General features: G+C 49.0%; 2 long non-coding RNA genes across 2 annotated transcripts in view; one reads left to right on the top strand and one right to left on the bottom strand.

Annotated features, from left to right (window-relative positions):
• On the bottom strand, nt 1–20017 carry LOC125344954. Its single transcript, XR_007209678.1, has 3 exons — nt 20004–20017; nt 16337–16363; nt 1–107 (listed from the first exon to the last, which is right to left on the bottom strand). It is a non-coding gene; the product is annotated as an uncharacterized LOC125344954 (long non-coding RNA).
• Nucleotides 15648–24903, top strand: part of LOC125344955 — a 14306-nt gene continuing 5050 nt past the window's right edge. Inside the window, exons 1-2 of the long non-coding RNA XR_007209679.1 lie at nt 15648–15716; nt 20118–20124. This is a non-coding gene — a long non-coding RNA (uncharacterized LOC125344955). The remainder of the gene's footprint in view (nt 15717–20117; nt 20125–24903) is intronic.

A 24903-nucleotide genomic window follows, 5' to 3' on the forward strand; every position in this document is an offset into this window, starting at 1 on the left:
GTGGGCTGGGGGTATCTCACTGGAACATCCTCATGAAGAGGGACAGGAGGCAGCGGCGGACACCACACAAGCAATCCGGGCAGCATGGGCTCAGATGCAGCCACTGCCTACCTTCTGGGATCCATTCCCTCCTCAGTGCAACCAGGCCCCTGCTGCCCTCCCCTCCCAGACTCAGCCCTGCCTGAAGGGCTAGGGACAAGCAGAGCTCTCCAGCCGGAGTCTCGCCATGGAAGACCAGAGGTATGGTCCAGATCAAAGACCTCACCATGATTCGGCAGCTAGGAGTCTTCAGTCTGGGAAGACTGCAAAGCTGAAGCAGGTTTGTATTGGAGCAAACAGAAACCACTGGGCTCTGAATCTTTGAGAATCTAAAAAAAAGCTCTAACAACAGGACTCCGGTTCAGACTCAGGAGGAGCCAACCATGCTGATGAACATGGTCTATGGGCTGAAGCCATGCTGGGCCCCTGACCCAGGCCTCCTCCAAGCCCACCATCCTTCCTTGGGGCCTGCAAGGGGCGAAGTGGCGAAAGCAACCCCATCAATAAGTCCTTTTGCTGTCACTGGAGGTGGTGGCCACTGCCCAGTGCCTACCTCCCCCTCCTCTGGCCCAACCCCGAGGCACCCACCCACAGGAGGAGGCCTGCCTGTGAGGAGACAGACAAACAGAAAGGACGCCACCACCCATGCCTGTAACCGAAGCTATTCAGGAGGCTGAGAGCTGCGGACTGTGGTTCAAAGCCAGCCTGGGTAGTCTGGGAGACTCTTATCTCCAAAAAGAAGAGACAAATCAAAAGAAGAAGACATAGAAGAGACAACTAAAAAGCCAGAAGCAGATCTGTGGCTCAAATAGTAAAGCACTCGCCTTGAGCCAAAGGTTTTAAGATTCAGAAAGAAAATGAGAAGGATTTGAACAGTTTGTCTGAATGGATACTTACAGGTGAGGGGATTTAAAGATACTGAAGGTACTCCATGTCTTAGCCAGGGGATATTTGCTTCGATTGTTACAAAGTACAAGGGTTCCCAATATACTCTTCTGTTTAAATGACATTTCTGTGCTTTTCTGTATATGTTTAAAACAAGAAACAGGATGATGATGAGTACTATCCGAGTCTTCCTGTCTCCTGATAACTTGTTTCCAGGTCTCTTGAATTCCCTGATTAAAGTGTGCATATAACATTCATCTAAATTAATTCAAAAAGAGAATTTGGTTACTTAAAATGGTATCTTAATAAATATTAAACTGTAATATTTCTGTACATCAGTTTGATAATAAAAATTAAAAAAAATATTAAGTAGCACTATCACTTTCATATATATGATAATAGTACACTAAAGGGAAGTTATTTAATTAAGCATGTCCGGTAGTTTAAAAAAAAAAAAAAAACTACAAGAAGAACCCCATAGAGTCTAAGCCCAAGTTACTTGAGCTGATCCAAACCTTTGGCAATGTAGCAGCATACAAAATAAACCCTCAGAAATCAATAGCTTTTCTATAAAACCTGGAAAGAAACTCCTTTTGCAATTGCCTCAAAAAGCTTTTTACTCACATACCTAACAATTTTTCTATGTTGGATAGTGGCATATATGATCAGAGATTCCCTAAACAATGATCCAAACTCAAGAAGTGCCCACACATGACAGGATGGAGGACAATGCAGAACCACATTGGGGAATTACAACCCATCCACCCAGCCTGTGTACTACCACCCCGGAAGGAACAAGCCTGCATTAGAACACACCCTAACAGCAGGGGGTGGGAGGTCAGTGTCTGAGGGCCCACACCTGTGAGCCCAGCCTACAGGAGGCAGAGACAGCAGGTTCCCAAGCTCAAGGCCAAACTGGACCTCCCCTAAGACCCTGTATCTGAAACCCAGCAAGCAAACAAATCTGTTCCCCAGAAGGCCAGCAGGCCCACAACCCCTCAAAGAAACCAGAGAAGGGAAGGAAAGGGAGGAATAATGCACACGCCTGTATAAACATACAGACATGTAAAATATGTGTGCAAACATAAATATTGATTTATATATGTGTATACTTAGATATATGTGCGCATGTGTGTATATATATACATGCATACACGGAGGAGAAATGGTCCCCAGCCCTGGAGTTTGGGGAGTAAATACAAAAGTGTGCCTAGGGCTATGGGGAGAGGAGGAAATGAAGGGCCAGAGAGGGAGGATATGGTCCTCAGGGTTGACACAAAGTGAGGGTTGGTGGAGAGGGCCATGGCACCGAGGCTGGGACCCCAGGTCAAGGGAAGGGTGAGGGCTATCTGGACCCAGGAGGTCGGGACAAGAAGGGCAGAGCAGGCAGAGGGCCGTGGAGTTGGGGGGAGGACCCTGTGGAAGGCCAGGCCTGTGGTCAGAACCCCTGGCAGGACCCGAGGGCACGGAGGGCGTGTGCCGTGGGGAGGGGTTTAGAGGCGGAGCTGTCAGGAGGGGGGGTCAGGCAGAGGCCTATATAAGGCGGGAAGCTGGCCGGCCGGATTGCTTTGGAAGGCGACCACGGAAGGAAGCAGACCAAGAGCAGGAAGCGGAGGCCAGCCTCGCAGCAGCGACACACCAACCGACCGATCAACCGACCGACCGACCAGAGGAGGAGTGCCCAGAGCACGGCGAGTGACCTACAGCACCCAGGAAGCCAGGTGAGTGGCCCGCGCATCTCTGAGGACGTGGACGGTGTGGGCATCGGCATGGGCGCGACCGAGTGGGCGTGCGGGGCCGTGCGGCAGCTCCAGCAGCGCCTGGGCTCCAGCACGGACGCGGACGAGCTCCGCCGCTCCTTGAGGCTGCTCTCCCGCCTGCCCATGACGCCGGAGATCCTGGCGGCCACGGGTGTCAGGGGGACGCTGGAGGCCTTGAGCAAGCACCAGCAGGTGGGCAGTGTGGCCAAGGAGCTGGCCGAGCGCTGGGAGATCTTGGCTGTGCCGAGCCACCCGTCAGAGGCTCGTAGCCAGGTCGCGGAGCAGGCTGTGGTTCCCGAGCCCACGGAGGAGGATCCGGGGCAGGGGGAGAGGAACGGGGCGCAGGAGCGCGAGATGTGGAAGGCATCCACCGCGGATCAGTGCTGTCCCAGCGGGGCGAGGGAACTGCAGGCGGGAAGCCAGGTGAGCGGCCCGGGCCTGTGTGCAGACCTGGACCTGGGTGGCGTCGGGACGCAGACGGCGGACTGGGTGTGGGGGGCCGGGGAGCAGCTCCAGGAGCGCCTGGCCTCCAGCGCCGAAGGGGACGCACTGCGCAAGATCCTGAGGCTGCTGTCCGTCCTGCCCATCACGGCGGAGATCCTGGCCGCCACGGGACTCAGAAGGACAGTGAAGGCGTACAGAGCACACCCGCAGGTGGGCAGTTTGGCCAAGGAGATGGCGAAGCGCTGGAAGACCTTGGCTCTCCTGGGTGGAAACCCAGCGCTCGAGGCAGAGCTGATGGGCCGGGGCCCGGAGCGGGATGGGGCCCCAGCGCCCACCCAGGAAGTTCTGGAATCACGGGAACGGAAGCAGAAGCGGAAGAGGTGGAGCTTGGCAGGTGCGGATCCTTCTTCTCAGAGCAGGGCCGAGGAGCCTCTGGGCCCAGGATACCAGGCGGCGGAGGGGGCTTGGGGAGCCGCCAGGCAGCTCCAGGAGCGCCTGGCCCGTAGCAGGGACGCGGAGGAGATCCGGAAGACCCTGAGGCTGCTCTCTGTCCTGCCCTTCATGCCGGAGATCCTGGAGGCCACAGGAGTGAGGAGCACGGTTCAGGGGCTTAGGGAGCACCAGTTGGTGGGCAGCTTGGCCAAGGAGCTGGACCTGCGCTGGGAGACCGTGGCTCTGCTGGGCCGCCACCCAGGGCTGGTGCCAGTGCTCCTGGGGCAGGTCCCCAAGCGGGATGGCGCTTGGGAGCCCAGGCAGGATGGCCCTAGAGAGGGAGAGAGGGAGGCAGAAAAGGAGAGGAAGAGGAAGGATGAGGGGGACGGGGAAAGAGAGGAGGAGAACGAAGGAGAAGAGGAAGAGGATGAGCCGGATCATTTCTCTCACTGCGGGACTCATGAGCCATTGGATCGAGGAACCCAGGTGAGTGGTCCCTGCATCTCTCCACACGTGTTCCAGTGTGGCATCATCACACAGGTGGACGAGTGGGTGTGGGGGGCCGTGGGGCAGCTCCAGGAGCGCCTGGCCTCCAGCACTGAAGAGGAGGAACTCTTTAAGTCCTTGATGCTGCTGTCCGTCCTGCCCATCACGGCGGAGATCCTCGCCGCCACGGGAGTCAGAAGGACAGTGAAGGCGTTCAGAGCACACCCGCAGGTGGGCAGTTTGGCCAAAGAGATGGCAAAGCGCTGGAAGAGCTTGGCTCTCCTGGGTGGAAACTCAGCACTCTGGACAGAGCTGATGGGCCAGGACCAGGAGCGGGATGGCGCTCCAGCACCCACTGAGGAAGTTCAGGAACCCAGGGAAAGGAAGCAGAAGCGGAAGAGGTGGAGCTTGGCAGGTGCGGATCCTTCCTCTCAGAGCGGGGCCAAGGAGCCGTGTGGCCCCGGAACCCGGGTTGTGGAGGGGGCTTGGGCAGCCGCCAGGCAGCTCCAGGAGCACCTGGCCCGCAGCGGGGACACGGAGGAGATCCGGAAGACCCTGAGGCTGCTCTCCATCCTACCCTTCATGCCGGAGATCCTGGAGACCACGGGAGTGAGGAGCACGGTTCAGGGGCTTAGGGAGCACCAGCGGGTGGGCAGCTTGGCCAAGGAGCTGGACCTGCGCTGGGAGACCGTGGCTCTGCTGGGCCGCCACCCAGGGCTCGTGCCAGCCCTCCTGGGGCAGGACCCCGAGCGGGATGGCGCTCGGGAGCCCAGGCAGGATGGCCCCATGCAGTCGGAGTGGGCTGAGTGGGAAGAGCTGATGAAGGAGGCAGGTGTGGTTCTGGAATCCCCGGAGAGGGTCCCGACGAGTAGCGAGGTCAAGGGAGACCAGGCAGGCAAGCTGGTTCTTGTTCAAGCTCCTGATCCCGCCCGAGAGGAGCCAACGGTGCCGCCCGAGGGCGACCCTCCGGATTTCCCCGGGGGGCCAGTCGAGTCAGGTGTGCTGCACAGACAGGGGCGGATTTCCCTTTTTCCACTCCCTCCGCATGGGGACTCTGTGCCCTGGGGAGAGCCGAGAGGGGAAGGAGAAGATGAGGAGGAAGAGCAAGGTGAAGAGGAGGAGGAAGAGGAAGGGGCAGCCTTCCCTTTCCACAGAGTGGCCCTGAGGACCCCGGTGTACTCGGGACCCAGGCCCCTCCCGCTTCTTCCCTCCACTGCCCAGGAGGTCTGCGCGCTTCCCCCGCACAGTTCCCTCGGTGGTGCCCGGACACCCCGCGTTCTGTTCGAGCTCGTGCCCGAGCCTCTTCCCGCAGCTCAGCACCCCAGTCCCGGGAACGGTCACAGCAGGACCGTGGCACCCGGCGGCACAGACAGGCTGTGGCAAGTCCGCTGCAGAAAGGAGTTTAAGGAGGCCACCCCGGCCCCGGGCGAGTCCTGGCAGGAGCTTTTCGTGCGGCTGCGCCAGGAGCGGGAGCAGCGTCTGCAGGCCGTGAGCGCCAGGATCCGGGCTGCCCAGGCCCAGGAGAGCAGGGGCCGCCGGACACAGATGCTCCTGCACCCGCTTCCCCAGAAGCGCCCTCGCCGCGGTGCCCAACCCCGGGCTTGCAGCGCAGGGCCAGCCCCGCACCAAGGAGGCGCCCAGCAAGGAAACCCAGCTGGAGGAGGATTAGAACAGGGTGCCTTGGGGGCCGGGGCTGCGGGTGCGGGCGGAGCTGCTGGAGGTGGGGAAGGAAGGTTTCATCCCCAAAGCCAGGCAGCAGCCTGCGCCCCCTCCGGCCCCACAACGGCGGCCCTCAGGCCCGTGGTCAGCACCGGAAAGCCCCCTGCTAAGAGAACTGCCCGGCTCATGGCCAACACCCTCCGCGATTACCTGAGATGCAAGAGCAGGTTCCCGGGGCGGTGACCCCGGAGGCCTGCAGCACCGGTGGGCTGTCCCAGGGACCCTGCCTGCCGGCTCTCCAGGGCCTCTCGGGGACACGGGCTCACAGTGAGTCCCCTCTAACCTTCCCCCCGGGGGCCTAACAACGCATGAGTGCCCCTCCATACTGAGCTCCACTTGGATGGCATTTACAATGCTATCTCCATTACTAAATGCACTACTCTGATGAAGGGGCATTTTTCTCTTCAATAACAATCTACAGACTTGGATGTTAGATAAATTGTCAGGCAGGGCTGCAGAAGGGTAAATATACAGGAATATGTGCGTACATAAATATAAGTACACATATGTTTATGACTATAAACACACACACATATATGGTTACACACACACACACACACACACACACACACATATTTCATGTATTTATCTGGAGAAAACACAGAGCACTGCCATCAGCTGAACTGGTGCATCGGAGATCAGCGACTCCCTAAACAATGACCCAAGCCGGTATGTGCCAACTCTTCTCCAGTGAAGAAGGACATGGGAAAGAACCAGCCTGCACCGTAATACACCCTATCTGGGGGGAGGGGCCACAGAAGGGGGAGGAGGAGATCATTGTTGATGGGCCACACCTGTGGGCTCAACCTCCTCAAGAAAGAGACACCAGGTTCTTTGGCTCAAGCCTCATCCGACCTACCCGCGGATACCCTGGCTCAAGCAATTCTTCACTGGGGCTGTTTAATATCTAGACCTTCCACCTTGGTTCAGGGATATTCTGCCATGTAGCCTCTCCAGAGCAACCTTTCTGAGAGCTCACTTTCCACTCAATTGTAAGCCCTTCATCTACCCAACTCTACTCACTGTTTTGATAACTTTTCTAGTTTTGGTTTCTTAAGACATTTCCACACGTGCTACTTCTTATTTCTTTCCCTTGCCTTCTCTTATGAATTTAATGGCTTACTAGGCTGATATTTTCACACTGTGCAGGTATTTCTGTTATTAATATCATCATCGCTTTATTAGTTCTGTGATAATTCCCCAAATAGTCTTGTCTCAAGTCTGCCAAAAGTGTTATATTTTCTTCCTTTGCTGTCAGTCTTCTGAGCCTTCTTTGTACCTTCATGTGTTTAGTATTATGTCTTTGCATCACCCTAGATCTCAGTTCACCTTCGGAATACCTTTGGAATTTCCCCGAGAAATGCCAAATCTTCTCTTCATCTTATTCTCAATCAGTTTGTCTACCTGTAGGAAAAAGAAATCTGGACATTACCTTGGAATTTCATTTCCACATTCATGATAAAAACAATAAATACCAGGCCTCATCTATGACCTGCATACACACCCTATTGTGTACTTGCAGGGAGTACACGTAGCACACAATGCTGTTTCTCTCATCCCCTCTAAATGGTGTATTATTCACTGCAGTCCATTTGTGGTTCAGTGTAGGTGCACTTCCGCTTCTGTCTGGAGTAGATAAAAGAATGATGATGGTATTGAAGCTGAAGAAAACACTGGTGGGATAATAGTTCTCTTTTCCTCCTGTTTTGGGTGTTGCTTTAGAATGCATGTTTTTTCATGACCACATGTCGACAGTAGTCTTATAGGAACGTAAATACTTAGCTTTTGAGCTATTGTATTCCCCTGAGAGGTCAATTTTTGACCTTTATATGTTGAGTAATTGTTTGGTTTTAGTTACATGCTGTTGGGTCGCTGCCCCAATCCTGTGGGGAACACTATTTGACAAGCAGTTTTTGGTTTCACAGACTTGGTCTCTACTGTCTCTCCGTCTCCCTTTGTTAACAGTCATATATCAGGGAGATCATGCCCCTTTGTTTTCTGTGTTCTAGGCTTGTCTCGCTCAACATTATTTGTTCCAGTTCTGACCATTTCCATGCGAATAACAATATTTCACCATTCCTAATCGCTATGTAGTATTCCATTGTGTGTAAGTACCATATTTTTTGGATCCATTCATCGGTGGAGGGGCATCTGTTTTGTTTCCATATTTTGGCTATTGTGAATTGTGCCACGATAAACATGGAAGTACAAATGTCTTTTTGATATCTTGGGGTTTGCTGTTTAGGATAGATGCCTAGGGGTGGTATGTCTGGGTCATAGAGTAGGTCTATATTGAGCTTTTTGAGAAACCTCCATACTGTTCTCCAAAGTGGTTGTACTAATTTGCACTCCCACCAACAATGGAGAAGGGTTCCTCTTTCCCCGCACCCCCTCCAGCATTTGTTGTTGCCTGAGTTCAGAGTATAGGCCATTCTAATTAGGGTGAGGTGGTATCTCAGGGTTGTTTTTCTTTGCATTTCCTTTACTAGCAGGGATGTTGAGCATTTCCTCATGTGTTTCTTTGCCATTTTTATAGCTTCTCTTGTGAGGTCTCTCTTTACCTCCTTTGCCCATTTCCTAATAGGTTTATTGGGCTTGGAGGGGCTTAGATTTTGAGTTCTCTGTAGATGACAGATATCAGGCCTTTGTCTGTTGCTCTGCTGGTAAATATCGTTTCCCATATCGTTGGTTGTCTTTCTATTTTGGTGGCTATGTCCTTATCTGTGCAGAAACTTTTTCATTTGTAGTAGTTCCATTTGTCAAGTCTTTCCCCTATTGGTTGTGCCCCTGGGACTCTATTCAGGAAGTTCCTTCCTGTGCCTATAAGTTCTAGCGTCTTTCCTACTCTGTCCTTCATTAGTTTCAAGGATTCAGGTCTGATATTGAGGTCGTTGATCCATTTTGAGTTGATCTTGGTGCATGGTGATAGGCTTGAGTCTACTTTGAGTTTTCTGCATATGGCTGCCCAGTTCTCCCAGCACCAGTAGTTGAAGAGGTGATGTTTATTCCATTGTATGTCCTTAGCTCCTTTGTCGAATATCAGCTGACTGTAAGAGTGTGGTTTTATTTCTGGATCTTCAATTCTAATCCATTGGTCTTCCGATCTGTTTTTATACCAATACCATGCTGTTTTTGTTATGATGGCCTTGTAGTAGAGCTTGAAGTGTGGTATTGTGATACCTCCTGCCCTGCTTTTTTTTGCCTAGAATTGCTTTGGCTATTCTAGGTTTTTTGCTGTTCCATATGAACTTATGGGTTGCTTTCTCTATTTCAGTGAAGAATGTAGCTGGGATCTTGATGGGGATTGCATTGAATTTGTATAACACTTTGGGCAATATGGCCATTTTCACTATATTGATTCTGCCTTCCATGAGCATAGGAGGTCTTTCCATCTCCTTGTGTCTTCTTTGATTTCCTTTATTAGATTTTTATAGTTTTCATTAAATAGGTCTGTCACATCCTTGGTTAAGTTGATCCCTAGGTACTTTATTCTTTTTTTGACTATTGTAAATAGAAATGTTTCCATAATTTCCTTTTCTGTTTGTATATTGCTGGTGTACAGAAAAGCTGCTGACTTTTGTGGATTGATTTTGTATCCTGTTATTTGCCAAATTGGTTTAATAGGTGAAGGAGTTTGGGGACTGAGTTTTTTGGGTCCTTCAGATAGAAGATCATGTCGTCTGCGAATAGGGATAACTTGATTTCTTCCTTGCCGATGTGGATCCGTTTGATGTCCTCCTCTTGCATTATTGCTATGGCTAGGGATTCCAGCACTATGTTGAAAAGAAGTGTGCATCCTTGTCTTGTTCCTGAGTTTAGGGGGAATGATTTAAGTTTCTCTCCATTTAATATGATATTAGCAGTTGGTCTGTTGTATATGGCTTTTATTGTTTTGAGGAATGTTCCATCTATTCCTGTTCTCTCCAAAGCTTTTAATAGGTATGGATGTTGTATTTTTTCAAAGGCTTTTTGGGCATCGACTAAGATAACAATGTAATTCTTAATTTTAGATCTGTTTTTGTGGTGAATTACGTTGATTGATTTACGGATGTTGACCCATCCTTGTGACTGTGGGATGAAGCCTATTCGGTCATGATGTATGATTTTCGTGATCAGTTTCTGGATCCTGTTAGCTAATATTTTATTGAGGAACTTTGCGTCTGTGTTCATTAGTGATATTGGTCTGTACTTGTCTTTTTTTGTTGGGTCTTTGCCTGGTTTGGGAATGAGTATGATATTAGCTTCGTAGAATGAGTTTGGGATTTCTCCCTCTGTTTCGATTTCACGGAAGACTTTGAGGAGTATTGGTATTAGCTCCTCACTAAAGGTTTTGAAGAATTCGTTGGTGAATCCATCTGGGCCTGGGCTTTTCTTTGCTGGGAGGTTCTTGATTACCTCCTGTATCTCACTGTAAGTTATTGGTTTATTTAGTTGATTTATTTCTTCTTGGTTCAGTTTGGGCAGTTTGTACTTCTCTAAGAATTAATCCATGTCTGTAAAATTATTGTTTTTTGCTGAGTAGAGCTTTTGGAAATAGCTCCTTATGATTGTTTGAATATCGTGTGTACTTGTTGTAATTTTTCCAGTGGAGTCTTTGATTTTACGTATATGAGTCTCTTCTTGTTTTTGTAAGTGTTGTGGGGGTCTGTCAATTTTGTTTATTTTTTCAAAGAACCAGCTTTTAGTCTTATTTGTTGAATGGTCTTTCTATATTCAATCAGATTTATCTCTTCTTTAATCTTTGTGATCTCTCCCCTCCTAGTCGTTTAGATTCTGTCATTTCATGTTTCTCCAGTTGTTTTAGTTTCATCGTGAGGTTATTCACCTGCTCTGCTTCCATTCTTTTAATGTGAGTGCTGAGGGCAATGATCTTGCCCCTCAGTACTGCCTTAGCTGTGTCCCATAGGTTTCTTTGTGATGTGTTTTCATTGTCATTGTGGCTTATGAATTCGTTGATTTCATCTTTAATTTGGTCTGTGGCCCAAGTGTTGGATAGCAGTGTGGGTATAGCCTCCAAGAGTGTGTATAGCCTCTGTGGTATCCTTTGTTGTTGAGGGTTACCTTTAATCCACTGTGATCAGATATAATACATGGGATGACGTCTATACTTTTGTATTTGCTGAGGTCCTTTGTGTGGGCTATGACGTGGTCTATTTTGGAATATGATCCATGGCCTCCTGAAAAGAAGGTGTATTGGGTCTCTGTAGGGTGGAAGATTCTGTATTGGTCTGTCAGATCCATTTGGGATATGGTGTTACTTAGGTCCTCAGTTTCCATGCTAATCCTCTGGGTGTTGGATCTGTCTTGGAGAGAGTGGGGTATTAAGGTCACCCACTATGATTGTGTTTGCGTCTATCTTGTTCTGTAATTCTGTGAGAATTTGCTTGACATATGTCGGGCCTCTTTTGTTCGGTGAGTATACATTTATCACCGTGATGTCTTGATTCTGGATTTTTCCTTGTATTAATATGTAGTGTCCTTCTTTGTCTTTTTGACTTGATTTTAATGAAAAGTCCAGCTTGTCTGAGATCAGAATGGCTACACCTGCCGGTTTGGTAGGTGCGTTTGCTTGGTAGATCTTGCTCCATGCTTTCATTCGGAACCTGTTTTTTTCTCTTGCTGTAAGGTGGGTCTCTTGTAGGCAGCGATGTCAACTTTTTGTTTGGGGATCCATCCTGTCAGTCTGCTCCTCTCTATAGGAGAGTTTAAACCATTTATATTTAAAGAGATCAAGGATAAGGGTGTTCTTTCTCCTTCAATTTTCTTGTTGGGCTGTTTTTTCCTCTTTTTTTCTTTTTCTTGTCTTTAGTGAGCTGTTGTTTCTATTGGACTTTGACTATTGTATTTTCTTTCTGTTTCTGACTGTGTGTCTTGTACGATCTCTGTTGGGTGGGGCTCCCCTCTTAGAATTCGCTGTAGTGCTGGTTTTTTATTCACAGACTCCTTTAGCTCCTCTTTGGTGTGAAAAGATCTGGTTTTCCCTTCACATGTGAACTCCAATTTCGCTGGATATTTGATCCGAGGTTGCATATTTTTAGCCTGAAGTACTTGGATGGTGATTTTCCACTCACTTCGTACGTGGTAAGTTTGTGTGGATAGTTCAGCTGTTATTCGAATCCTCTTCCCATTGTAGAATTTGCTCAATAAGTACCATGTCACTCAATACCATTTTACAGATTTAGACCATAAGCTTCAGGGAGGCCAAGACTCCTCCTTGGGTCAGGAGCATCCTGGAGACGAGATGCAAATAGAAGCCCAGGAGAAACCCTCACGTCTGGCAAAAAGCCGTGTGCCACACGGTATTACCAGAGAGGCCAGAGAGCAAGGTGGCCCACCACACTGGCTTGCTATTTGGAACTTCTCCAGTTGGGTCCACAACTTTTCTCTCCACGTGTTTATTGTGCTGAATGGCAGAGATACAGACTTATCTGGATAGAAGGCGTTGGGCTTGTAAGAACTGCAGTGGATTTGGTGGCAAGTATGGTCATCACAGCACAACTCGTCATCGCTAAAACATGGAATCAACCTAGATGCCACTCAGTAGACGAGTGGATCCGGAAAATCTGGTACATATACATAATGGAATTCCATGCCTCTATCAGAAGGAATGACACTGCACCGTTTGTAAGGAAATGGGAGCACTTGGAAAAAATCATTCTAAATTAAGTGACCCAGACCCAAAGAAACATAAATCCTATGGTGTCCCTCATGGGGATTGGCTAGTACAGGAATAGGCCTGTCATGATTGAAGACCAGAATACCCAATATCTATACCCATAGGACCACATAAGACAATAGGAAGTGAAATGAACCCCACGCTATGGAAAGAAGAGTTTTACCTCTGCTGAAATTAGTCTCAAAACGCCATGTGAACTCGTAATACACTTTTTTTCTCTTTTTCCTTGTCTGTTTGTTTGACTGAGTGGCTTATCTAGTTTTGTTTCTCTTGCAGTCCCTTCCTGAGGCTGTACCCTCGCGACAACTGTACTACATACGAGTACCCTGGATAATGTGTGATATGCGTATTAGACCAGCGGAAGGTAGAGGGAATACCAAACTCAAGAGACCAAGAAGAAAAGGAAAACCATTCAAAATGCAACACTTAGAAACCATTTGGTGTAAACCAACTGCACAACTCTTGGGGGACAGGGAGAGGGAGAGGGGGAGGGGCAAATTAGGGAGGAGGTAACAAGTAGAACAAGAAATGTACTATCTGCCTATCCTATGAATCTGTTACCCCTCTGTATCACGCTTTGACAATAAAGATTAAAAAAAGAAATGCAATGTTGGCAAAGTCCTTTTATATACTGGTCTCGCACCTGAGCGTGTGGGGGTGGGGTTCCTAGCACCCCCTGGTGGTCACCATCACCAGGTACTCTGCACAGCTGCTTAGGCTTACAAGACTTCAGCCCTGAACTGAGCAGGCTCTACCAGCCAGTAGGGCTCAAGTGCAGACTTATCCTGAAGCATAGCTAGGAGTTCCCTTGTGTCCGTGCCCTGATGGACAGAGTTTTATACCCGTCACCTAGAACACAGGACCCAGTCCTCACTTCTCAAGTCTTGCCCACCTCACCTCCCAGCGGCTCCTATCCTGACCCAGGATTTCCATCTGTCACCTGACCAGGCCCCATGTCTGCCAGTGGTATCACCAGGCAGCAGGGGTCCTCACGGCTCCTGTCTCCTTCATCCTTGGCATGAGCAAAGGGGTTATGGAGAAGCTGATGATGGACACAGAGAAATCTGTTTATACCCTGAGTGTATGCAGGGGACAGACTGAGCATCCTAGAGGAATGACTTCCAACCCGGGCACTTTCCTGGTTCAACTCTTTGCCAGGGACTCTGGTGGAGACTCAGGTGCCACTGGAATCACAGGACCAGGGTGACCGGGTGGCCGCCTGCTGGCCAGTCTGGGATGCACTGGTGGGGAACGGACTGTGGCGTGCTGCCACCTCGTGGCGGCTTTTCGTTGCATCTGTGGAAGTTGAACCTGTAGCAAGTCTGGGTCTGGTCTGGGGGACATGCGGCTGAGAGGGAGATGTTCACAACAGAGCCAAGCTCAGCCCAGGAGTGGAGACAGGAGCTTCATAGACAAGTGCTAGAATAAAGGTTATTCTAGACACCAAGAGACCACGTGGAGTGCTGCTGGCTTCCTAGGCCTCTGCAGAGCCATGGCCTAGGCAAATTTCTAAAATCCTCAGGACACGGGTTCATGTGGGAGTTATGTCCACCTGACTCTTCCCATAAGGAGGTGAGGCTCTGACAGGCTTCAGCCAGCTCATCAGGTCCCTGCATAGCCTGGCTCTGTAATATATGGGGTTCTGCACACATTGCTCCCGTATTGCACACTGTTGCTGCAGGGAGATCCGATAAGCGGGTTCCAAGGGAACATGGCAGGCTGCCCACATTAACTCGACATGAAGCCAAAATCCCCCCTCTGCTCACCACCATTCCCTAGACTTGAGAATTCAAGTTCCTGCCCAAGGAGGTGGTGTGCAAAGTATAAAGCGCCACACACACTGCGAACATCTTGCACCAACGTTATCTTGGACATCGGTTTTGATTTGTGCCGATATTGGTGTTAGACCTCAGGACCTGGGTTCCATTCCTTGGCTTTTTCGCTCAAGGTTGGTGGTCTACCATTCTTGAGACACCACTCCATGTCTGTCTTCTTAGTGGTTAAGTGGAGATAGGGCCTCAAGGACTCTCCTTCCCAGGCCAATTTCAAGCGGAGACCCTCAGAGCTCAGCCATCTGAGAAGCAAGGATTACCTATATGAGCCACAGGTGCCTCGCCTTTTTTTATTTTTTATTTTTCAGTCAGTGATTCATGCCAACTTTGAAGCTGACGTGTGTCCTTCGCTGGTTACAGCAACCTGTGAGGAGTGGACTCTACCTCTGTACAACATGCTGTCTGGCCAACACAATGCTCAGGGCAGCGGAGCATCCTGAGGCTTTTGCTGGTGATTTCACCCTGCTCTGCCATGCATTGTGGTTCTCATTTGACCTGAAAGGCAGACAGTCCAGGAGACTGGCCTGTCTGCTCCTCCTGAGTCACCCGTGAGCACTTCATGGGGAGGGAGGGCGGAACCCTCACCCAGAGACTCCGGAGAGACGGAATCTCCAGCCATTTTGAGACCAAAAAATCGGCTGACTCCAAACATCCAGGGTAGAGCGAACCACCACTAGGGCCCCCGTCTAGAAAAACAACAACCACACCGGAAAAATAAAATAGCCCTGGTTTAATTCACTTTGATTTAGATCATTGTAAAATTCAACAATAAATAAGACATCAGGGGGCTCAGAGTGGCAAACTAGCTAAAGTCATTCAAAATACACCCAGCCCCTTCGACACTCGGCGGCAAAATAAACATGGGCAGAGAAAGCAAATTTTAATCACCACCAACCAACCAAAGGAGATGGCAGAGAAAGAAGAGAAATTGTTTAAATAACGTTGGCTTTGAAGGGGATTGTGATGAAGGTGTGCGCCACGCCCACCCTAGCACACACTATGGTTTAAAGCTCAGCCCTGGGCTGGGGATATAGCCTAGTGGCAAGAGTACCTGCCTCGGATACACGAGGCCCTAGGTTCAATTCCCCAGCACCACATATACAGAAAACGGCCAGAAGCGGCGCTGTGGCTCAGGTGGCGGAGTGCTAGCCTTGAGCGGGAAGAAGCCAGGGACAGTGCTCAGGCCCTGAGTCCAAGGCCCAGGACTGGCCAAAAAAACAAACAAACAAACAAACAGAAAAGCTCAGCCATGCTCAGGGCACTGGTCAGGGGGAGCCAAGAGTGAGGAATCATTGTGACCTTTACCCTGGAAGGGAAAGGAGGCTTGGGAGCAGACTGGCCGCTTGGTCACAGGATTAGGTGGCCCCATGCATCGCAAGGGGTCACCTAGGCCCCCAAATCAGAGGCCCAGGATGGAAACAATGACCTCCAGAGCTCTGGATGGTAGCACCTGGTCCCGGAGAGCATGTAGCCCGTGTCCAGACCGCCGCAGCAGCTCCCTGGCCCCTGGGCTCTCCAGGAGGAAGCTTTCCTGTCGTGTGGCCAGGCAATGGAAGGCAATACTTCCCATGCTCCTTGTTTTGGGGGAACTGGATCCAACGTCACCTCCCAGCAGATGACAGCGTCCACTCTTAGCCAGGGTTGCAATGCTTACTGATGCATTTCATTCCAGCAACATAGACTGGCTTTTATGCAGCAGAGCACCCATTTCTAAAGTGATGAGACCCAGGTGGTGCTGGGGAGAGGAGATGATGGCCTAGCTGCCAGAGGACTGAGGACGGGCTGAGCTGGGTCTGAAGCGAGCCTGAGCCACGAGCCCTTGGGTGATTCAGACAGAGCCAACCCCTGCCTTGCTTTGGATCAAGCACTTTGATTCATGCTGTCTGTCACCACTGGCTCTCAGAATAAGCAGTCACCCGCCTGGACCGTGTTTCTAGCACGTGAGATGGACAGTGGTCTTGTGGGATGGGGGCATCTCACTGGAACATCCTCGTGAGGAGGGACAGGAGGCAGCGGCGGACACCACACAAGCAATCCGGCAGCACGGGCTCAGATGCAGCCACCGCCTCCCCTCTGGGATCCATTCTCTCCTCGGTGCAACCCGGCCCCTGCCTCCCGTCCTGCCCAGTCTTGGCCCTGGCAGAAGGGCTCGGGGTGTGCAGAGCTCCCCAGCGGGCTCTGGCTGGGGAAGTCCAGTGGTATGGTCCAGATCAAAGACCTCACCATGATTCGGCAACTAGGATTCTTCAATCTGGGAAGTCTGCAAATCTGAAGCAGGTTTGTATTGGAGCAAACAGAAACCACTGGGCTCTGAATCTTTGAGAATCTAAAAAATACTCTAACAACAGTGCTCTGGTTCAGACCAGGAGGAGACAACGACCCTGGTGAACATGGTCTATGGCCTAAAGCCACGGGTGGCCCCTGACCCATGCCTTCTCCAAGCCTGCCATCCTTCCCTTGGACCTGCAGGGGAGGAAGTGGCGAAAGCAACCCCAAAAACGTGCTTCTGCTGTCAGTGGAGGTGGTGGCCACTGCCCAGTGCCTACCTCCCCTCCTCCAGCCCAGCCCAGAGGCCCCCAGCCCACAGGAGGAGGCCTGCCTGTGGGGAGACAGAAAAACAGAAAGGACGCTGCAACTCATGCTTGTAATGGAAGCTACTCAGGAGGGTGAGATCAGCGGACTGTGCCAGCCTGGGAAGTCTGTGAGACTCTTCTCTCCAAAAAAGAAGAGACAAGTAGAAAGAAGAAGAAATAGGACAGACAAATAAAAATCCCGAAGCAGAGCTGTGGCTCAAGTACTAAAGCACTCGCCTTGGGCAAAGGCTACTGGTCAATGCCTAGGCCCTGAATTTAAGCCTCAGTAGTAGCCGAATGTGAGAGATGGGTAGAGGGAGGAAAGGAAGGGAAGAAGAAAAGAAGGAAGGAAGGAATAAAGGAAGGAAGGAAGGAAGGAAGGAAGGAAGGAGGGAAGGAAGGAAGGAAGGGTGGTTGGAAGGAAGGAAAAAGGAAGGAAGGAAGAAAGGAAGGAAGGAAGGAAGGAAGGAAGGAAGGAAGGAAGGAAGGAAGGAAGGAAGGAGGAAGGATACTGAGAAGCACAAGCTTGTGAAAAGATCATTTCCCAAACTCCAGGGCCTGCACCCCAGCATGCCCCACAAGCTCCAAGTCCCCAGACATCTGTGTAAGGACCCTGGGGAGAGAGGCTTCCTCTTTGCTCCCCACTCCACACATTAAAGCTTAATGAAACGCCAGTAGCAGCAGAACCATCGCACGCACATGATTTCAGCTGAATTTGTTTAAAATACCAATAAATAATCAGGAAGGCACCAGAGGGGAGGGGAGCAGAGCAGACAGGAAGGAATGAGGAGATGTAGTGAGGTATGTAGACAGCCAGTCACCATTTCCTGGTTGTTCCCACTCTGACCCCAGTATACCATGAGGTGGCCCCTACCTGGCCTAGAGCTAGGGCCCTAGCAGGCACGGGTGCTTGTGTAGCTTTGAAGGGTCACACACAGCAAACTCAACACCAAACAGGGGCCTTCTCAGAAGATGGCGTAGGAGCAGCAGAGCCCTCCGACATCGCAATTTTACCACTCCAGAGACATTTTCAGTGTTAGAAGACAGCCCAGTAAGTAATAACATTGCAGGGATTCTGGTCAGGACGAAAACATCGACTTTGCTGGCCTGAAAACACAGATTTGAACTCCATGCCACATTCTGCTGCCATGCCAGTGCTGGTGCCTGCACAGTGCCCCACACCGTCCGCACCTAAAGCACACAGCAGCGACCAGGAGGAATGCATCCAGCTGGCAGCAGCAAATCACAGGCTGAGCATGGACAGCCTGAAATGCAGAGGAAGCGTGAGTAACACACAAAAGACATTCTAACACGTGCCCAAGAGCAGCTTCTGGAAGACAGCCCTTCCCCCACTGCCAGAACAAAGCGTCATATTTGACACTGGCATAGGGTCAGACCAGACTGGAACTAAAGCAGGCCTGGGGAAAGCGAGGACAAAGGGGCCATCTTTGAAAAGGGCAAGAGGGACTGACCAGTGAGAGCCAGCTCCGCCCAGGAGAATGAACCCTGCCCAGACCAGGGCTCACACACTCAGGTGAACTCAGCCAGATGTGCCCTGCCCTCCAGAATTCCTAAATTAAAACCAAAAGCGGGGAGCAGCTGCTGTCACAATGAACAACCAAATGGGAAAACAAATGTTTCCCGAGACAGAAAAACAGTCCCATCCCAGATGAAGCCAATTCCCAGCCCGAAATGGAGCTGAATTGCATAGCCATCTCTGGCCAGGAGGCCGCCCCGCCCAGAAGGGAGGAGCCTCCCCCAGGCAAGCAACTGTCAGCTGGGTAAACCAGGCCAGGGTTGGCCCGCCCTGCTGAGTCCACAGCCTATTCAGAGCCAGGCGTTAAATTTTTTAACCTTTTTTTTTTTTTTTAATTTTTTGCAATTTGGAAATGTGGTTGGGTTTTAACTTTCCATTTTTACCTCTTTTTTTCTTTTCAAGTTTTTGTGTTTGTGGTTGTTGTTCGATTTTCTGGCGTTTATTTTTAAATGATTTTTCTCTGTTTTGTGCATTTGTCTTCCAGTATTTTTTCTTTATTTCTCTCTTCACATTCTCTTTCTTTAAAAATTACTTTCTTATGAATAACACCTCCACTCTTTTCTGCTAATTCTCCATTTTCTCTAATTTTAACCTTGTTCTTTCTACTGATTCTACTGTCACCACATTTCCGCGTCACTGACACTAAACTAAAATTATCAACCTCCCCATACATTTTACTCTATTCTCTTTACTACCTCTAACTTACCCTCCTGACTTACTTCCAGGACCTCCAGATTCCATTGACCCCTGGTTATTGGATAGAAGGTATCCCTGCTCAATCTGAGTGAATCAAAGGGCTTCAAAGACAAAGCCAACCCATCCAAAAAGAACTTAATATAAGATCAAAAATTACTCATAGGGTTGTAACAGTAAATAAGTAACTACTGAATACACGGCTCAGGATTGGTTGTTATATCAAAGTTGTATTCTTTAGGAACACCAAATCTAATTGTATATATGGGTATACAAGGTATCTGTATATAATTGTGAACTTCTACGATATATACAACAGTGCTTGGTAAGGTCTGCTTTGGGTCTTAAACAGTGCTCACATGTGCTTGTAGATTGGCATTCCCAGTCCAAATGGGCAGAAGAAACACAAGAAAGATGGCAAACAATGGAGTCTCATCTCCCACTCAAAACAAACAGGAAGCAGAGCAGTCAATCAAAGACATAGAAGAGAACCCTCAAAATGATCTACAAAGTCTACTGATAAAAATTATAACTGAAAAGTTTGAATCTCTTCATTCATCTATACTAGAGCGTGAGGATTCAAAGCAAAAATTAATGGAGAATTTCATGGCCTCCACAAATAGAAAGATAAATGAACTAAAAGAGTCAAAAGAAAAGATAGTCACCCAGCTAAAAGATTTGAGAGACAGCACTCAAAAAAAAGTTAATGAAGTTAATGAAGTAAAGAAGTCCATGCAGGACCTAAGAGCAAGGACATGGAAATCAGCAGGAAAGACCAGTCAGAAGGAAAAGAGATTCAAAATCAAGTAGCTAGCCTACAGTCCCGACTAACTGAAGCAAAGGATTGAATCTCAGGAGCTGAAGATTCCCTAGAATCTATGGAGAAAGATAAAAAATCAATACAACTCTATTCCAATGAAGAAGGACATGGGAAAACCCAGCCAACATCAGAACACACCCTAACTAGGGGGTCTGGGAGGGAAGGGGAAAAGATCAGTGTTGATGGCCCACACCTGTGGGCTCAGCCTAGGGCAGGCAGAGACAACAGGTTCCCCTGGTCAAGGCCAATCTCACCTTCCCCAGAGACCCTGGCTCTAGCAATTCTTAACTGGCACTGTTTAATCTCAAGGCCAATCTGAACTTCCCCCAGAGACCTTGGCTCTAGCAATTCTTGACTATCACTGTTTAATATCTAGACCTTCCACCTTGGTTCAGGGAAATACTGCCAAGTATCCTCTCCATAACAACCTTTGTGAGAGCTCAGTTTCCAATCAATTTTAAGCCATCTATCTATCTATCTATCTATCTATCTATCTATCTATCTATCTATCTATCTCTAGTCACTTGTTCTGATATTTTCAAACTATGCAGGTATTTCTGTTATTAATACCATCATCTCTTTACTTCCTCTGTGATAATTCGAAAAAAACCTCTTGTTTCAAGTCTGCCAACAGTGTTATATTTTCTTCCTTTGGTGTCATTCTCTTCTGAGCCTTCTTTGTACCTTCATGTGTGTCGTATCATGTCTTTTTATCACCCTAGATCTCAGTTCACCTTCGCAATACACGGAGGCATCCCTGAGAAATGCCAAATCTTCTCTTTATCTTATTCTCAATCAGTTTGTCTACCTGTAGAAAAAAGAAAACTGGACATTAACTTGGAATTTCATTTCCACATCATGATAAGAACAATAAATGCCAGGCCTCATCTATGACCTGCACACACACCCCTGCTCTGTACTTTCATTGACCACACGTAGCACACATTGCCATATCTCTCATTCCCTCTGAATGGTGTATTATTCACTACAGTCCTTTTGTGGTTCAGTGTAGGTGCACTTCCACTTCCGTCTTTAGTAGTTAAAAGAATGCTGATGGTATTGGTGCTGAAGAAGACCCTCATGGGATAATAGTTCTCTTTTCCTCCAGTTTTGGGTGTTGATTTAGAATGCATGTTTTTTCAAGAGTCAAACTGGGCACTGGTAATTTGTATCCAAGTCAGTAGCTACTTTTAAATGTATACCTTTTTGAGAAGCACTTGGTTTTTAATCATTTGAAAATTCGTGGTACTCATGAGTTACAAGGTAATTAAATTTTATAGTATAATTGTTCGGTTGTAGGTATTTTGACTAACGTATATACATATGTAAGCAACAGAACCTAAGGCCCCGCTTCTATGGCTGTTTTCTGAATACGTTTCCTTATAGTGAATTGGACTGAGTATTTGTTTTGCTGGTGAAAGGTTCCCTCATTTTCTTAACATAGGATGATCTCTATGGGGCAGTTCAAAATATCATGGCTAACCACTGGGTGTCTGTCCCCAGCCACAGGGCAGTGGGAGTGGTCGCTTGGTGATGGTGAGGGCCTTCGTCTGCTCCTCTGTGGCATCCTACTGGGGCCTCCTCTCCTGACTTCTTCCTTGGCTTTGCACCCAGCAGTCTATTCTGGTTGTCTATAGTTATGCAACATGCCTCCCCGAACACTCTGGAACTCAGAGCAACCATTCTAATTGACCCAGGACACAAGCGTGCAACCAAGTAGGTCCTGACACGGTGGCACAGATCTGTTCCACAGGATGTAGGCTGGGGCCACTCAGCTGGGGCTCTTCCAACATGGCGCACTCACAAGGCTGACAAGGTGTGTTGGCCTTGGTTTCTGTCCACATGGGCATCTCCATGGGACTCCTTAAGCTTCCTATGCACCAGGGAGATGGGAACTGGAAGCTTCCAGACTCCTAAGTCCTGGCATTTGTGGCCCAGTTACTGCTACCATTTTGTATTGGCCATTGAGTTCCAGTGTTTGACCAGATTCAAGGAGGGTGGACGCCCTTCACCACGGTGATGTCGACCAGGCTGGGGCAGGCTGTCTTTAATCCTCATCTTGTCTCAGAGGACATGACCAGAGCCAGATTCTTGTGCTTTTGTGGCAGGTCTTGCTCCCTTCCACATGTGTGCTGGACCAAGAAATGTCAGAGACAATAGAGAAGTCTGAGAGTCAGTAGAGGAGCCCTAGATTGTTGAGGCTCGGAGCCAGGTGGTAGTAAGGGGCAACTGCCTTCTTTGTGGTAGCTGTTGGGCTGTTATGTGGCATTATGCAGCATTGTGATAATAGCTGACAGATACACCGAAGCCTGGGTAGAAGATAGTTTAATTTGTAGTGCTGCTAATTAATAATTAGTACAATATCAGTAAGATATTGTAAACTAGGAGTAATTCATATTACTTTGGTATTACCCGATTGAAATAGAATAAGGTCCTAATCTAGGCCTGGTAGATGAGTCTAGGGGAGGGAGTTACTGGGTGGAAGGGTAGAAAGGGTGGAGGGGAAAGGCCAAGGGAGAAAGGATACCAGGAAACAGGCTTAGTATTGGAAGCTGCTTGCATCTGGGTCTTCACATTGCAGCATGAGCCTTGTTCATTCTGCCTGACACACAGCCAAACCTACTCTTTGTTCTTGGCTGACTAGTTATGAACTGTGTGTAGCCATGCACACAGAAAGGACTCAGGACAAGGTACTGCTACTTTGCTCAATAACTACCATGTCACTCAATACCCTTTTACAGATTTAGACCATAAGCTTCACAGAGGCCAAGACTCCTCCTCGGGTCAGGAGCATCCTGGAGAAGAGACGCAAATAGAAGCCCAGGAGAAACCCTCAGGTCTGGCAAAAAGCCGTGTGCCACACGGTATTACCAGAGAGGCCACAGAGCAAGGAGGCCCAGCCACACTGGCTTGCTATTTGGAACATCTCCAGTTGGGTCCAGACCTTTTCTCTCCACCTATTTATTGTGCTGAATGGCAGAGATACAGACCTATCTGGAAGGAAGGCGTTGGGTTTCTAAGAACTGCAGTGTATTTGGTGGCAACTAGGTTCATTGCAGCACAACTCGTCATCGCTGAAACATGGAACCAACCTAGATGCCCCTCAGTAGATGAGTGGATCCGGAAATTGTGGTACATATACACAATGGCATTGTATGCCTCCATCAGAAGGAACGACACTACCATTCGTAAGGAAATGGAAGGACTTGGAAAAAATCATTCTAATGGAAGTGACCCAGACCCAAAAAATCATGGACTCTATGGTCGCCTTCATAGGGAATAGCAAGTACATAATAGGCCAGGCATGATAGAAGACCAAAATACCAGAATAGCTACACCCATAGGGATATATTAGAAGATGCCAAGTGAAATGAACCCCACGTTACGGAAACAAGAGTTATACCACTTTTTTCATTACTCTCAGCATGCCATGTGAACTCGTAGTATCCTTCCTTTTTTTTTCTCTCTTTTTCCTTGTCTGTTTGTTTGACTCAGTGGTTTGTCTAGTTTTGTTTCCCTTGCTGTGGCTGTACCCTTTCAACCACTGTACTACATCCAAGTACCCTGGATATTGTCTATATGGGTAATAAAACGGTGGAAGGGAGAGGCAATTCCAAAATCGAGAAACAAAGAATAAAAGGACAAACCCTTCAACATGCAACACTTAGAAGCCATTTGAGATGTGTGGACTGTGGATCAAAGCCAGCCTGGGAAACCTGTGAGACTCTTATCTCCAAAAAGAAGAGGTAAATCAAAAGAAGAAGTAACAGAAGAGACAAATAAAAAGCCTTAGAAGCAGAGCTGTGGCTCAAGCAGTAAAGCATACGCCTTGAGCAAAAGGCTACAGGTCAGTGCCAAGGCACTGAGTTCAAGCCCCAGTACTGGCAGAAAGTGAGAGATGGGTAGAGGGAGGGAAGGGAGGGAAGAAGGATGGAAGGAAGGAAGAAAGGAAGGAAGGAAGGAACAAAGGATGGAAGGAAGGAAGGAAGGAAGGAAGGAAGGAAGGAAGGAAGGAAGGAAGGAAGGAAACTGAGCAAATAGAAGCTTGTGAAAAGATCATTTCCCAAACTCCAGGGCCTGCACCCCAGCATGCCCCCGAAGCGCCAAGATCCCAGACACCCGTGTAAGGACCCTGGGGAGAGGGGCTTCCTGTTGCTCCCCACTCTACACGTTGAAGCTTAACGAAACGCCAGGAGCAGCAGAAACATCACATGCACATGATTTCAGCAAAATTTGTTTAAAACACCAATAAATAATCACGAAGGCAACAGAGGGGAGGGGAGGGGACGGGAGGGGAGCTGAGCAGAGCAGAGGAGAGCAGAGAGGAAGGAGTGAGGAGATGAGGTATGTAGACAGCCAGTCACCATTTCTTGGGTGTCCCAACTCGGATCCCCAAGATACCACTGAAGTGGCCCCTACCTGGCTCAGAGCTGGGGCCCTACCTGGCAGGGGAGCTCGGGTAGCTTTGGAGGGTCACAGACACCAAACTGGACAGTGCGTCCACCCCCACGGAGGACAGACACGCCTTGGGTTGACACCTCAATCCCAGCTTTGTTCCAACTCCAGAACTGGCTCAGAAATCTGGAAAAAGGACACCTGCTATTCAGCAAAAGTTGGGGTGCTGGTGGGTCTTCCCTTTCTGGAGTTGGAGCTTGGGCCTCCCTTCAGCCATGGCATGCATGTCTTCCCCAAGTTCAAAGGCACATGAAGTGGGCATGCATGCTCTGGGAGACTACCGCAAAAAGAGACGCACAGGAAAGGGGCTGTTGCTCCAGTCAGAGACACGTGGCCACAATCCTCCATTATATCCAGTTGGGTCCAGACCTTTTCAATCCACCTGTTTATTGCGCTGAATGGCAGAGATACCATCCTATCTGGAAAAAAGGCGTTGGGCTGGTAAGAACTGCAGTGGGTTTGGTGGCAACTATGTTCATCATAGCACGAACTGTCATCCCTAAAACATGGAACCAACCTAGATGCCTTTCAGGAGATGAGTGGATCCGGAAA

The sequence above is a fragment of the Perognathus longimembris genome, unplaced genomic scaffold (assembly GCF_023159225.1).
Source record: "Perognathus longimembris pacificus isolate PPM17 unplaced genomic scaffold, ASM2315922v1 HiC_scaffold_4813, whole genome shotgun sequence".
NCBI classification, from domain to species: domain Eukaryota; kingdom Metazoa; phylum Chordata; class Mammalia; order Rodentia; family Heteromyidae; genus Perognathus; species Perognathus longimembris.